Genomic DNA, 14991 nt, shown 5'->3' with positions numbered 1-14991 from the left:
GGACGTTGTTATAAGAAAATACAAGAACGATTTAACATGGATTTATCGTATGACATTTTCTCATTTTCAAAGGTTCATCGGTCAATTTCGCTCCCTCGTCAAAGTTTTGGACTCTTGTTGGAGGTAATGATAGTAAGTCAATAAAGTTACTTTTAGAAGCTCCTTAAAAAAATCCGAAATTCAACCGCCATTTATAATGAGTGTGCTGAGCTGCGGGATTTTTGTCGTTCTTGTAAACCCTTTATGACGGTCTTCTCCGCCGGTCAAAGTTTGACTTGCGAGTAAATGACAATATCGAGCTCCCGCTGCCGTTCCTCAACTATGGGGTGCGGTGGCCGGCCGCAGCAATGCGTATGCGCCCGCCTACGGACTTGGGCTTTGCCTCGTCTCGCTGCTCGATATCCCCTCCAGCCTCGCCTCCAGCTCCGCCTTCCCCCACGGCTTCAGCTTGTTCGAGCTCGAGCTCCCATGTCGCCTATACTGGTGGTCATGTAAAGATACTCGATACCACGAAAAATCAATCAAAGAAATACCCAAATAAAATACGACAATATTAACATAAATAAAGAGCAATAAATAAAACTATAACCATAGTGGGAAAAAATATAACATGGCATTATTGCTAAGCCCGAGAATAGGACCCCATGAGCTATGTCTAAAGTTAAACATGCAGTCGCCCTAAGCTAATGAATGCTCACTTTCTAAAACTAAATATGATGATGATGATGGAATATCAAGCAAGATAGAATACGATTAAGCATTAGCTACACCAAGCCCTAAGGTGCAATTCAATATGGTCCACCAACATTGTAAGCATAGAGCGGTGGGCCGCCGTCCAGCCACCGGAGAGGGTGGTCGGACCCCTGTCGAGCTTAGGCGACTAATTGCTGCTACCATTTTTGTATATTAAGCTTCTCTTCTTCTACTCGACATTCTAGGGCTTCTTCCCTATCAACACCATCTTCATCTTCTATTCTCGAGAAGGAGCTATCCCTGAGCATATACAAACACACAAGAAGGAGGGAGGGAGGGAGAGCTCGCAGCGAGGGCTCCCACTTCTAATGCCCCTTTCAAGTCCTTGAGATGAACGATAGTCTTGAATTATTGTGTCCCAATTGTGACTTTTGTGGAAAAGCCAAAGTTTTGGCCATTTGCCACTTTTTTGGGGGAAAGCCAAAGTCCTTGAGTCGAAAGAAAGGTGCCTGGCACACGGCGGCAAGGATCGTAACCTTGCCTATACCAAGGCCGAGCTTCCCCTCCCCCTTCTCTCTCTCTCTAGGTTTGTGATTTTTAAAATTTTTTTTTTTCAAACATGTTGGTATTTACTTGTTTTTTCTTTCCATGTCAACGTTGGATAGAAAAAAGAGTATTTACGTGGCACTGACGTGGGCGACCAAGTCAACAATCCGAATATTTGGCTAAAGGATTAATATGAACAAACAAACATATAATTCAAGGATATGATTGTACTAAAAGAAAGTCTAGGAATGATATTGTACAGATGAAAAAAGTTTAAGAATTCATGATGGTTTTATCCCTCTTAACTAGGTGAAATTTGGATTGCCTGAACTTGAGTACGGCCCTATTTCTGGCTAGAAATAGAAAAATCTATTTCTATTCCCCAAATGAGTTTTTAAGCAAAAAGCAGCATTTGATAATGATACAAAATTTATGTTCCTAGAATAGATCTTAAATTTCTGTTCTCGGAGGCTGGTAGGCGATGGACGAGGCGGGCGGAGGTGGATAGCCAGCGAGCAATGGCGAGTGGCGGTGGACAGGCGGCCGACGAGCGGTAACAGGCAGGCGGCAACAGACGGCCAGTAGGCGGGTGGTGGCGGGCGAATGGCGGTGGGCGGCGAGGGCGAGCAATAAAAAAGAATTGTTATTTTTGTTTCTATTCCAGAAATAGAAAAGTGTAAAGTTTTAACTTTTTATTTTTTGTTCCAAACATATTTCTGGGCTAAAAATTTGTCTGGGAAATAGAAAATTGAAATTAATTTACCAAACGGATTTCTGTTCCAAAATTATTCCCAGGAACAGAAAAATATAAAAATAGGAAAATTAGAATAGTTCTTATTCGCGCCCTTAGCTCCTTCTAAACAATTAACGGGATGACCAAAAATTCGGACCGACCCGATCCGGAATTCAAAAGACCGAAATGGTCAACCTGGTCTTCACACGGCGGATCTCGAATGGCCCCGACTGGTCTGAAAGTTTTTGTATGTTTATTAATATTTGTGAGAAAAAAAATTATGAAAACCCACTTTTTTATTTTTAGAAAGGTCCAACCAAAAGAAAACTTTCAGAAGGGGGAAATTTTTTTGATTCTTACTATCTACTTAAACTCTTGAAATAAGGAAAAAAATGTTTTGGAAAAGATTAGTCTTTATAAAAGTAAGTAACCCAAATTAAAATTAAGTAGGCCTTCCCAAATTGCATCTAACGTAGGTATTAGGTATAAAATAACACACTCAATTTGCAATAATATTTTAAAAACTTTTAATTGGAATAATCAAATAAAAAATATATGTACCATAAATCCAATTGCGTCACTTTTGTGCATAAGCATTTTTTTTTTAATGATCCGGACTCCCGCATTGGCCGCACTACAAGGGTCCGACTAGTCAGGCACTAACCGGAGGAGAACTAGCCAAATCCACAGATTAACCTCTATGTAAGTCAAGGGTATTATAAGGTGGAGGGCAGAGAGACTTGAACTTGGGATCAATCACCCACAAGTCCAAAGCCCTTACCACTTCCACACATAAGCATTTAACTATGGACTTTCGTGCATAATTGCCCCCGGTAATTGATAAGTGCTAGTACTTAGGACATAGAAATTACCAAGTTACAATTAAGATTGCCGCTTTGTTGTCTTCTTATCGATAAGCAGACTTATTTGATTAAGAAATTGAAGGAGCTCTCTCGCTGGTTTATAATTTCTCAATTGTGCTTAGTAAGTCGTGTATTTGCTTAAATACATGGTGGTCTCCTAATTAAGTCATTATATACTTCTTTAAGAAGGTTCTACTTGCAGGTAAGGCATATGATGTAAAACTGAATATCATGATCCGCTCAACTCTACCGAGCTTATAAAATTTCCTTTTCATTTCTCCAGATTTTACTATTGCTATGACTACCAACTCTACAGGAGGATCTAATGGGACATCAAGGTTTTCAAAAAATCGACCTTTTGCATCCACTGAGGATATAAGAATTACTGATGACTTTACAACAGTGATTGAGAGGGAGGATTTGGGAAAGTTTACTTTGGCAGCCTCGACAATGGCACTCAAGTCGTAGTAAAAATGTTATCTCGATAATCAAAGCAAGGCTACAACGAGTTTCACGCAGAGGTTTGAAACATTAGTGCCACTAAAATCAACGTGTCATGTTTTCGATTTTTTGGGTGTTCTACTCATAGCAAGCTCTTATACCTTGATGTGCAGGCACAATTCGTGATGTTCATCATAGAAATCTGGTTTCACTTATCGAATATTGTGAAACTTTTGAAAGCATGGCTCTATTTTACGAATTCATGTTCAATGGAAATGTTCGGCAACATTTGTCAAGTTTGTCTGATATTTCCTTTTACAAATTCTAAACAAATAAAGCATCTCTTAGACTCTCACTATATGACAGCACGACATGTGTCGAGATATATTTATCTCAACACCATTCTTTTGATAGTTCAGATTTTTGCATTAATCAATTAAGTTACATATTCATTAAAAACACCATGGAGATGAAATTAACTTTCTCAGCGAATGAAGACAATAGGAGAAAATTACCAAAAAAGTTCTAAACCTATTGTAATTATGTCAATTCAGTCATAAATCTTTTTTTTGCCAATTTAGTCATAAATATTTTGTATTTATGCCAATTTAGTCTATCTGGCCAATTTTAGCCAGCCGGCATTGGCCTTCCAACCGACGCTGACGTGATAATTTTTAATAGATTTTTTACTTTTTCTTTTTCTTTTTGCCTTCCTTCCTTCCTTCTTGTCTTTCCCTCCATTTCTCAAACTTTCGTGGTGGTTGTGCGTCGTTGTTTCGATTTTGTTTAGGTAGTTTAATGTCGTTGCTTACTGTAGAAAATTCTACGGTAGTTCGCCGTGAGAAGGTTTTGAGTTATTTGCTAATGTCGGTGGGTTTGATTAACTTCACTTATTTGTGATTACATTAGGAAGTAGAAGGTCTGAGTTATAATGCTGATCTGGTTCGACAAGGTTATCTTCGGGTGAGTGTGGTCAAAAGTTTGGAAGAGAGACCATACTGTTAGGTTGCCAGAGAACATATATATAAAAGGCTACATCCAATACCTCGTCCGGATCTCGGGATCCTTGGGATATAAAATTCTTAGAGGGTATTCCCTCCTATCAGGAAGAAAAAGATATAGTGAGAATTTGAGGGTATGAAGCGTGTGGGCACTGGTACGTAAAAATAAAGAACATATCCTCGCTGCCTGATGTCCGTTTGCATTGGTTAGTAAAATAGTATTTTTCAAGCCCATTGGAAATGAACGTTTTGTTTGGGGAAAGTTATATTTAAAAATATTTCTGATCATTTCTTTTATCAAATAAATTAATTATTCAAGAATTATGTCTAGTTTGGTATTTAGCTATAATTAACATATTAGTGAGATAGATTTCAAGATAAATGTGGGGTATACGTTAAAACTAATCATTTAAATGATCAATTAATAAAGACAAAAGGAATAACGGTACATTTACACTGCACGTGTAACTTACGAGTCTCTCTAACTTCTAATTTACAGATCAACCCTACCAATTACGACTGATGTGTTGTCATGGGCCTTTGATTTATAAAGATTGGAAATTATATCACTAAGCTGAGACGTTTAAGAAGTTCATATTTCTATATGATTCTTGAATTGCGGCGACCGAAAAAGTGAGAGCTGTCAATTAGTGTGACATCTCTGATAAAATATTCAGCATTATTTGAGATAATGCCATCATCACACTTTCCATATTGCTTGTTTGAATAGGATCTTTTCCATGTACTTTGTGTGTGCCACTACATTAATCTGTTGTTTGAATAGGATCTTTTTCCATGTACTTTGTGTGTGCCACTACATTAATCTGTGCATACAAGACAGTCTTTGTTAGTTTACGATTTTGTAGCTATTAGACGTGGGTAGGTTCAACGTATTAGATCCACCGCACTCTGGCATCAAGAGTTGGAGGTCTTCTACATGACACAAGGAAGGAAAGACGAGAATTTATTTTTGGATGCTAAAATAAGGTGGAATTTGATGTATAAGATCTTGAAGAAGGCATGCAAGGAGATGGCTATGTCAACGCTGTACTTTACCACTGATATCGCAAATGCCTGTCTCTTGCTCTTGACACAACAAAATTGGAGGATTGCTGAGTTCTATGTATAAGATCTTGAAGAAGGCATGCGAGAAGATGGCTATGTTGACTTTGTAGGGAAAAGTGCCGAATAAGTCCTAAACCTTTTGGGGTAGTGCCAAATTAGTCCTAAACCTATTTTTAGTGCCAATTGAATCCTAAACCTTTTGATGTAGTGCCAATTCAGTCTTTTTGGCCGAATTTTGCTGACGTGGACGTCGGCCGGCCGGCGACCGGTCACCGGAGCTGACATGGACAAAATTTAATAATATTTTAATACTTTTTTAAATTTTTTTTCGTTTTTTCTTCTTTTTTTTTTTCTTCTCCCTCTTCCTCCAGAGGCCGGCGAGGTTGACCTCGCCGGCCGGAGGGCGAGCCACGCCAGCCACTGGCGAGGCTCGCCTTCGCCGTCGACATCGAGGGCGAGCCTCGCGTTGGCCGGCTGGAATGGCTCGCCCGGCCCTCGCCGTGGCCGGGCGAGGCTCGCCCTCGCCGGCGATGGCGAGGGCGAGCCTCGCCATGGCTGGGCGAGGCTCGACTGGCGAGGTCGAGCCTCGCCATGGCCATGGGCGAGGCTCGACCTCGCGAGGTCGCCGCCCGAGCGGCGGGCTCGCCTCGCCGCGCCGGCGAGGCGCAGCCTCGCTCGCCATGGGTCGGACGAGGCTCGACCTCGCCGCCATGGCCGGCGAGGGTCGACCTCGCCCAGCATCCGGCGAGGTCCGCCTCGCCCTGCCGCCGGCGAGCCTCGCCCGGCCATGGCGAGGGCCAGCGAGCCTCGCCAACCCGGCGCGAGGCTCGCCCTCGCCGGCGACGGCGAAGGCAAGCCTCGCCATGGCTAGGCGAGGCTCGACCTCGCCGGATCTGGCGAGGTCGACCCTCGCCCGGCCATGGCGAGGGTCGAGCGAACCTCGCCAGCCCAAAGGCACGAGGCTCGACCTCGCCGGATCCGGCGAGGTCGAGCCTCGCCGGCGGCGAGCCATGGCGAGGCTCGCCTCGCCGTCGCCGGCGAGGGCGTGCCTCGCCGGTGGCCGGCGAGGTCGACCTCGCCGGCGAGGGCGTGCCTCGCCGGTGGCCGGCGAGGTCGACCTCGCCGGCGAGGGCGTGCCTCGCCAGTGGCCGGCGAGGTCGACCTCGCCGGCCTCTGGCCTCCGGCCGGTCGCCGCTCCGGCGACCGGCTGGAGAAAGAGGGAGAAGAAAAAAAAAAAGAAGAAAAAAAGAAAAAAAATTCAAAAAAATATTAAAATATTATTAAATTTTGTCCACGTCAGCTCCGGTGACCGGTCGTCGGCCGGCCGACGTCCACGTCAGCAAAATCCTGCCAAAAGGACTGAATTGGCACTATATCAAAAGGTTTAGGACTCAATTGGCATAAAAAATAGGTTTAGGACTAAATTGGCACTTTCTCAAAAGGTTTAGGACTTATTCAGCACTTTTCCCTGACTTTGTACGCCACCACTCATGTCGCATATGCTTGTCTACCGCTGTTGACACAACAAAATTGGAGGGTTGCACAAGTCTTTAGGACTTCTTGTAGGTTTTCAGCAATACATCGAATACTTTGTTGTCCAATAATTGTCCGCTAAGTAACAGTGCCATTCCATTTCTGTACATGACGCCATTTAAATTAGTGGACAAGTACGGTAATCCTCCTTCAACGAAGTGGTACTAGCCATGAAGGCAAATATCCTCAATTACTACAAGAAAATTCAATTTTTTTTTTGTTCATTAAGTTGAAACGGAGGTTCAAGTCGGAGGGGCTCGGGACTCTCCTTGTTCCATAATATGACAATCTGGAGCTAGATGAGGGAGGCCAAGTAAAATAGATATTAGCAATGTTGAGTAATTGACTCCAAACGATGCATTATGTACATGCCAATCGATTCAATACGAAGAACTACCCCATCGACAAAGATGGCTCTCTCGTTGAGAAGTTTCTAGTCATATTTATGGTCTTTGCTTCGTAAAAAGAACAATATGCTATCAACTTTCGCTAGCTCTTTGTCATCATCAACCAACAAAGTCAAGACATGCTTCACAACAAACTACCCCGAATTTACTGAAAGAGTTAGCAAAGACCAAGTTCTGAAGTGGTGGATTCATGATTCATTCCACCATCGCTCGTGACTTACTGAGCCTGCCGATGTCTTTGGTACTATTGGATTCCATATTTAGTGCTAGCCAGCGGATTATGGAAGACAATAAATTCAAGTCGACTGCAAAAATCTATAATGGCCATCTGCGGACATGATTGGTTATTGCAAGAATTGATCCCAACCAAACGTGCCCAACAAAAAGAAGAGGACAACCATGCTACTCTATCATCCGAGTCATGGTTAAGAACACATCGGCGAACACACAAAACTAATTAGACATTCTCTTGAGTGTGATGTATTTTTAATTAGTACTAAAAAACTTGCAAGTGTAATTTGTTTTTCTCAAATTTGCAAATGTATTTGTATTTTATTTGTGTAATTGGATGAATGTTTTTGGATGATTTTCCTTATTTAATTTTTGAATTTTATTTACCACTTAAATACATAATAGCTATTGTTGGCAATGGAGACAACATAAAAATTAAAAAAAAAAACCAACCCGATCCACCTATAAAGAGAACATCTATTTTGTACAAGACATTCATAAATCACAACTCACATACCTGTCGTGAATCGATGTTCACGTGTTCAAAAACCCTTACACTCTTCATATTATATAGGGTTAATACCACAAAAAACTCTAAACTGGTACACCTGTAACAAATTTACCACAAACTAATTTTTTAACCATAAAAAACCCTAAACTGGTATATCTATGATAATTTTACCCTCCATTAGTTTCCGTTAAATTTTACCATCAAATTTCTGAGTTGGATGACACGTGGCAATTGACAGGTGTACCAGTTTGGGGTTTTACACTCCGTTTGTCGTAGGTGTACCAGTTTGTAGGTTTCTGTGATATTAATTCAATTTAACGAAGGGTAAATTTATCACAAATGTACTAGTTTTTGGTTTTTGGTGGTAGAAATTTTTTTTTGTTAAATTTGTGATTATGTATCAATTTGGGGTTTTTTGTGGTAAAAAAATTAATTTAGGATAAATTTGTCACAACTGTACCAGTTTGGGATTTTTCGTGATATTAACCCTATTATATTATCCAACTAAACAACATATTACCGGTTTGAACGTTTATGTACTTGAGTTGGGTAATCGATCAAGAGAAAGAGGCACCATTATTTTTTAATTGTTCGAGATGAAAGAAATCCTGGACTTTGTGTAGTGGGTAGATGGTGTTGGCAAATTTTTGCGTATAATCCAAACGACTGGACAAGACATTTGTGGCGATACAAAGAGTGCAATTGTGATCAAGAGGGGTGTTTGGGTAGTCCCAGACCGACCGGCGAAGCGTAGAAATGAAATACCAAATTATAAATATTATTAGCATACCTGTAGGCTGTGTTTTGAATGTATTATGTACTGTTTTAGTTATCCTGAACTATTATTATAATTTAATATCTTCACTTTTTATTAAATCCCACCATTTATAAATACAACTTTTTTACTTATTTTGAATTTCCGAGCCAACCATGTCCGGTGGCTGTATCCTAATCAAAATGCGATGTGCAAAATATAAATAAAAAATGTTGCAATCTCTCGAAAATATATCAAGTCAAACAAATGAGCGCATAACACCAGTCCATTCCCACTCTTTTCATTGTATTTGTTTCCATCATTGGAATTTATTTTCATTATTTTGTACGGCACAGCTATGAAAATTACATCTCTATACCAATACTCGACGTCTCGGTCAAGACCTGCCCACCTAAATGCTTTCGGTGGAGTGCCGCGTTGTTTGAATTTGGAAGTGACAAATTAAACCCTAATTACGCATTTGAAGTTGAAATGATTGAAGATGGTACGTACTCTTGAGCTACCCCTTTTGATTTGATTGAGAAATTTTGTACAAATGGTAAAATGGACTTTTGGGGAAATAAGGACGCGCATGGAATCCATTCTGGAGCAAAAATTCTGCTCAAGAATGCATTCCGGAATAGAAATGCGTTTGTTAAAAAATTTCCGGAATGTATTCAGGAGCAATTTTTGCATTCTGGAATAAAAATGCGTTTGTTAAAAATATTTGATTCCAAAATGAATTCTTGATTCCAGAATAAGTTTTGGGCAAGAAAAACAGAAGCTACTTTTTGTAGCTTCTCTCTTCCAGAATGCATTCTCCCTATTTTCTCTCTTTTTCGTGGCCTTTACAACACATTTTGAGATCTCACTAATTTTTTTTTCAGAAAATGCATAAAAATTGAAAAATTCGAGAAAAATTCATAAAAATTTCCAGAAAATAAAAAAAGTCAGATTTCTGGCAAATAGGAAATTTGGTGAATTTTTTTCAAAAAATATAAAAAAATCAAAAATTTCAAAACTTCACAGAATGTCTGAGAATACATGTAGCCACCCTTCAGTGAAATTTAAATTTTTTTAGGTATCCAAAAGAATAAAAAAATAAAAAATTTTAAAACTTCACAAAATAGCTGCACCTTTGGCCACCCACTTTGAGTGAAATTTAAATTTTTTTAGGTGCCCAAAAAAGTCAAAAAATAAAAAATTTCAAAACTTCACAAAATGGCTTAGAATACCTTTGGCCACCCACTTTGAGTGAAATTTAATTTTTTTGAGATGCCAAAAAAAATCAAAAAATAAAATATTTTAAAACTTCACAGAATGGCTTAGAATACCTGTGGCCACCCACTTTGAGTGAAATTTAAATTTTTTTAGGTGCAAAAAAAAATCAACAAATCAAAACAGATTTCTGTTCCAGAAATCAATTTCTGGAGCAGAATTAGTCATGTTTTACCAAACAGATTTCTCCTCCAGAAATCAATTTCTGGCAAGAATTCCAGAAATCAATTTCTAGCAAAAATTTGATTTCTGGAACAGAATGGTTACCATTTGCGCCCTAAGGATATAACTTTTACACAACGCTTATTTGAGTGTTATAACTTCTTCTTTTTTCGATTACTTGAATACCTCATTTGTTAAAAAAAAAATTTCATTTGAGTGCCATCAGCGATTTGTCTCGCCGAAAAATCTCACGTGGCATTAATTTATTATATAATCTCCGACGTGGTCGGCTGGCAAGATGAAGTTAGCATTTGAGCCTCTAAATGGCGTCGTTCGAAATCATATTTGCCCCAAATTAACGAATTGGGGCACAACAGACCTTCAAGAACCCTAATTCCAATTTCTTAATCAGCTCAAATTAACTGTTCCCTCTGAATTTGGTTACTCACTCTTGATCGACCCCAACACAAGCACTCATTATTTTGCTTCCACCTTGGGTATCTCTTTGGTCTCTTCAACCTTCATCTTCTTGACTCGCCCTCCGTCTTCACCTTCTCGAGCGCCCTAATCATGCTTTCAAGCAAACCTCAGCATTCTTCAAAGTGCTCTTGGAGAGCAGAAATAGGAGAAGAGGCCTTCATTGGTACAAGCATCGAATATCGTATGGTTTCAATCTCAAAACTCAAACTCCCATCTTAGAAACACAGTTCTTCGCAGCTCTTAAAGCGGTTGAACACGGAGAGTCTTCACCGATTAATGGTCAAGAAAATTTGAGAAAGCGCAGATGTTTCATTGCGGTGGAAGGATCAAGAACCAATTGTTCGATTGCTGAGAAACCGAAGGAAAATGGAAGCATTTACAGAGAGAGAAATGTCATCCTCTTTTATGGAGGAAGCATTCATAGAGAGAGAAACAGAAGCATTTAGAGAGAGAGAGAGAGAGAAACATTGTCGTTTTTTTTTACTCTTGCCATATCGGAGGAAGAATTTCCACGTTCGAATTCAATTTCTTTTGAAAAAGCCACGTTGGGCTGTAAATTTAACTTAAAAAGACATGCAGGACGAATTACTAGAATGAGTAATCAAGTAAATAATTTTATGCCCATATGGCACTTAAGCAAGCGAAAAAAAAAAGTTATGACACACAAATGAGCGTCATACGAAAATTAGAATCTTTGACATATATAGAATCTTTTGACATATATAGAATTTTATACCTTGGGTACTTGCGGTGTTTTTATCCCATACTTTTGACATATATAGAATCTTTTCTTCTCACTACAGCCTACATAGAATCTTTGTTCTTTTCCATCTTGTAGTGCAAAGAAAAGATAAAAGTTAATCCTCATAAAGAACTCTTCTATTTTATCTCTTCGTTAGGTTCGTTTTCGGTTCTTGACAAAGCCATAGATTCCAACTATTTGGGACATATATGTTACTAATATTCCAAAGGTTAAACAGTCCCTCCATCTCTCGAGTGAAATTCTCGTTTGTTTTGTTTTGTTTTTTTTCTGGTTTTTCCCTTTTCATAAAAAAGATTGGATGAGCATAGTTTCTTATAATCATAGAAATATCAACGCAGGGATAAATTTTACGCTAGATACAAAGTGCATATATACATAGATTTTGGTTTTGTCTGTCTAATGGTCTCCTAGTCCTTAGGGTTAGAATAGTTGGTTGGAGGCGTAAGGTGGAGTTCCAGCTTAGGTTCTAAAGGCCATTTGTTCAACTCCTAAAGTTCCATCGAACTACTTTGCATCATGGCCACTTGCATAGGTCAAATGTATGCACTTAATCATTTCATGAGGTTTGCAGGGTATTATATGAGTTTCTAGGTAGCTGGGCCTCTATTGTCATGCCCTAGATTGATAATAACTAAATAAGTCAGCTTCACAAAAAATGGGTATTGACCCAAATAGTGACAGATATGGTTTTCTATAAATTGGTTTATAGGTGATTTCAAATAGAAACTCAATTAGCCTTACAACAAAGATGAATAACAAATTTAAAGGTAAAAGACAGTAAATGATGGAAACTAACAAGACAATAATATTAATAAACTGAGAAAAGTACATCAGCAATATATGTTGTTGATGATCCTCGATGGTAAACAAGCCACCACATACATAAGGGATAATGATAAAAATGATCCTTAAACTTTGATCAAATACGTAACGTGGTCCACGCATAAACACAATTTCCTGATTAGACTCAACTGACAAGTAGCTATGTACTGACATATAGTACCTTCAGGCTATCTGAAAAGTTCAGGCTCTGTTTCATAGAGAGCCCATCATAATGTAAAGCTTCATGAGGGACGGAAACTGAAGACGGCAACTAAGAAGTATCCATCGTACCGAAGTTTAGAGTATCATCACCGGTTGCAATGAAGATGAAGCAATCGGATTCAAATTCACACCCTCGGGCACTGATTGTCATTGTCCATTTCCAAGACATTGTCTTGTCCTAGTTCTAATTTTCCTTCTATCCGAGAGAACATTTTCCTTATCTATTCTCTTTCACTGTCCTGTCAAATTATGAAAACATATTTTCAACTTCTTGATGTTCTTCCCTATTCTTATCTAAACCATCCCTTACCAATAAAGTCAGAGACTATAATCCTGAGATATTGCAGAACTCAGACAGTTCTTCATGTGCTCATGACAATAGTTATTGCCCAACGCTTGCAGACTTTTCTTCTTGATGTTAGGATTAGAAGCACAAACGCAACGAAATAGAAAGTATATGTGAGAAAAAGAAATCAAGATACAAGATTTTATCCTAATTTATCCTTAAACTAGGGCTACATTCAGCTAAGAACCCCACAATAATTAAAACCTCCCACCTTTGTTACAATTTTTAATTATAAGATAAATAGATTATATATACTTTGTAGCTATTCATGGGCTCAATCCCAAACTACTAATAAAAAATGGGCCCAAACTATAAAAGCAATGGGACCCGTGCTTTCCCGTGGATGGGGAGTATGAACCATATCCTAATACTTGTTTTGTCAATTCATGGATCACATAGAGCAATGCCAAACCGCAAGTCCAAAAAGAACTAGAGAAAAAAATCTCAGTATGAGAGCAAAACGCACATGCAACGAGTATGAAGCTGACATTACCTGCTCTTTTCCCTTTTTATCTACAACAAAATAGTCCCAAGCCTAGTTTGAGCTCACTAACATTTCTCAGTGAGGAGGATGCGTCACCCCCAAGTGTCACAGGGAGGCCGTGATCTTCCTTGTTAGTGCAATTGGTGCCTTTTGCTTTTGCTAGAAGCTGGTTTGAGTGTCTCTGTTGGGGAGAGTAATAATTGGGGTTTGATGAAGGCTACACTGCACTAACAAGGACAAGAAATGCGCCGAGTGTTTTGGGAATAAGTCCTGAAAGCAATGCACACCCAAACAGAAAACTACCAAAGTGAAACATCCAATTACAATAAAAAATATTGAAATACTATAAAAAATTGTCTATGTTAGCGCCAGCCATATCACATAGGATGATTGGCGTCCATGTCAGCGATTTCCAGCCAAAATTAGCCGGATGGACTGAATTAACATAAATGCAAAAGGTTTTAAACTCGATTGATAAAAAAAAAGTTTATGACTAAATCGACACAATTGCAACAGGCTTATGACATTTTTTGGTAATTTTTCTTATTTTCATTAGGTTTCAATAATCTTCACTAAACTTTCTCCTTCATCTCCGGCATTCCCAGTGGGCCTAGTTTTTATTTTTCTTGGGCTGAGTTGATTTTCAAATGAAAATCATTTCGCAAGCACAAGAAATGCCCAAACCATTATGAAATTCTTGAGCGATGTCGATCTCATTTTGCATCGTGTTATCATATGTTTGAATAGCAAAGTTTATTGTGTGATATGTTTATTACATCACACCATCAGTGGCATCAATATTCCTCAAACACTCATCTATATGTGACTAAACTTTGATCTTCCAAAATATTTTGCTTTATGCTAAAGAAATATATCCGAGATAGTGCATTTTACACGTGCCGTTGGGTAGCTCCGGGACAAGGCACTCTATTTTCTTGTCCTTCCAAATATTCAATAATTTGATTTATAATAATGAAGTTCCTTTTTTATTTCTTACTTTGTGTACCTTTCTTTGTGGCCATTTCAGAAGTTCCTCTGAATGTTAAACTTTCTACTAAAGAGCCAAACATAGTGGTTGGAAAGTGCTACGATCAGGGCCACCGATGGATAGGCTCAAAAAATATATCAGATTGTCTAGACGCTCTCATAGGTGCAAACTGTCTCTATTGGATTAATCACTGTTCTTCACCTGATAAAGTGCCTTGGAATTGATTTTGAAGTCGAGCTTTCATCTGTTGTCGAAGCCATTGATGGTGCATCTCTACATTCGTTCATCTCGTCAACTTATGACCTTGCAATTTTGGAGTCAAAATTTGGGTACACATTTTCTGTTAAAGGACTGTCGCAAGAAGTTGTAACACATGCATCTTCACCAATTATGAAGGACAAAGGCTGCAAGAGAAAGTCTCTTGACAGGTGCCACATCAGGAACCGTTTAGAGGAAAGCACACCGGATAGCTTGGAAAGTTTGAACATTGTCCACAGTCAAATGTCAGGAGAGTAAGTACTTCCTTTTCTAAGCTCAGAAATGCAAAAGCTAGGTGCTATTATAGACATGATATGGCCAGAGAGAGAATGATCAAACTCTAAGGCTCTAATCAAATAAAGAGAGTGCATGCATTAGGGGAAAAATCAAAATCCTCTTAATGCACACAC

Source organism: Syzygium oleosum, unplaced genomic scaffold, assembly GCF_021117445.2.
Source record: "Syzygium oleosum isolate NSW1041296 unplaced genomic scaffold, Sole_v2.1 Sole_v2.47, whole genome shotgun sequence".
Taxonomy (NCBI): Eukaryota; Viridiplantae; Streptophyta; class Magnoliopsida; order Myrtales; family Myrtaceae; genus Syzygium; species Syzygium oleosum.
The sequence above is the reverse complement of the archived record's forward strand: the minus strand, read 5'-3'. Positions refer to the sequence as shown.